Below are 1,854 nucleotides of genomic sequence, written 5' to 3'. Positions count from 1 at the left end.
ATTACTAACTGTAGAGTTAAGAAGAAAGTGTAATACCATATCAATACCGTGTTTTTACCAAACAGGCAAGATAGTTATAGATAAACTCAAGGGCATAAATAGTAAAATGTAGCAAAATAAATAAGAAGGGATGACTATTTTTAATTACCTTTATTTATAATATAATGTATTTAGTTGTAATTTTACATAATTATTGTAAATGATGACTGTTTAACAATCGGCTTGCAAAATTCCTGAAAATTTGACAATCAGATTGTGCAAGCTAGTACAAGCTGACTTTAGCACACCAGGGTCTCTAAGCTTATCATATCATCTGGTCAATAACATCAAATACAGTTTACTACCTCCGGCCTTCAGTCATGCTACTCCATCTTCTCTGGAATGTCCTCATCTCCTTTGGGTACCCATGAAGTTCCTTTACAGCCTTTACCACTGAGCTCAAGCTCCCTCCTCAAAGCATATACTGAGTGTCCACAAGATTTGCCATGATCTGGTTCAGCATATTGATTTTATATAGGAAGTTATATTGGGTTTCTGTTTTCCATAGTCCTGGACCATTACTGCCTGAACCCACAATAACAACACTGCAGAAGGAGATTTAAGCCGAGGGATCTCCTACGAGGGGACCCCAGAGTTAAAAAAGCTGAAGCCTCTTCTCCAAGAGAACACCCAAAGGAAGATGATACCAGTGCAGCAGGAGGGCCTGGAGACCCTGGGGGCCCTGGAATGGGAGGCTTTGGTGGCTTCCATGGAGGCTTCGGCAGTGGCATCCAGGGCTGGGGCTGTGGAGCTCGTGGAGGCAATGCTAAGGATGAGGAGTGGAACCCTGTCACCCAGCTGCTGCCTGATGAAGCACATGAAGCTCAAGTCCCTGGAGGAGATCCATCTCTTCTCCCTGCCCATGAAGGAGTCTGAGATCACTGACTTTTTCCTGGGGGCATTCCTCAAGGATGAGGTTTTGAAGATTATGTTGGTGCAAAAGCAGACCCGTGACAGACAGCAGACCAGCTTCAAGGCATTTGTTGCCATCAGGGACCACAATGGTCTGCATGTTAAGTACTCCAAGGAGGTCGTCACTGCCGTCAGAGGGGCCATCATCCTGACCAAGCTTGCAACTGTGCTGTGCAGAGAAGCTACTGGGGGAAGAAGACTGGCAAGCCCCACATCTTCCCTTGCCAGGTGACAAGCGCTGCTGCTTTGTGCTGCTGTGCCTCCTGCCTACCCCCAGAGGCACTGGCATTGTCGCAGGCCCTGACCCAAGAAGCTGCTGCTGATGGCCATATTGATGACTGCTACACCTCAGCCAGAGCCTGCACAGCCACCTTGGGCAATTTCACTACTACCTTTGATGCCATCTCTAAGACCTACAGCTATCTGACACCCAACCTCTGGAAGGAGACCGTGTTCACCAAGTCTCCCTATCAGGAATCCACTAACCATCTTGTGAAGACCCACACCAGAGTCTCCATGCAGAGGACCCAGGCTCCAGCTGTGGCTACCACAAAGGGGTTTTATACAATTAATTAATTAATCCTGTTAATTAATAAATAAACAAATAAAAAGGTTGGAGCCTAGAAATTAGTTGATGACATTTTGTGACTAATTAATCATAAAATAACAGAAATCATGGGCCGGCCCGGTGGCGCACTGGAGATTGCGCCACTTGGGAGTGTGGCGGCGCTCCCGCCGAGGGGTCGGATCCCACGTGGAGACCGGTTCCCGCTCACTGGCTGAGTGCAGTGCGGGCGCAACACCGAGGGTTGCAATCCCGTTACTGGTCAGTTAAAAAAAAATACAAAAAGGAAAAAAAGTAAGAAAATAAAAATAACAGAAATCATGGGGGTAAGGGTTGGG

General features: G+C 46.7%; 1 pseudogene; it reads left to right on the top strand.

The window, feature by feature from the left end:
• LOC103589138 overlaps positions 1 to 1,527 on the top strand; it is a 4,316-nt pseudogene extending 2,789 nt beyond the window's left edge.
• Positions 1,528 to 1,854: the final 327 nt, after the last annotated feature.

This window comes from Galeopterus variegatus, unplaced genomic scaffold (assembly GCF_000696425.1).
Source record: "Galeopterus variegatus unplaced genomic scaffold, G_variegatus-3.0.2 Scaffold655, whole genome shotgun sequence".
NCBI classification, from domain to species: Eukaryota; Metazoa; Chordata; class Mammalia; order Dermoptera; family Cynocephalidae; genus Galeopterus; species Galeopterus variegatus.
This window is presented reverse-complemented; position numbering and strand designations above follow the sequence as displayed.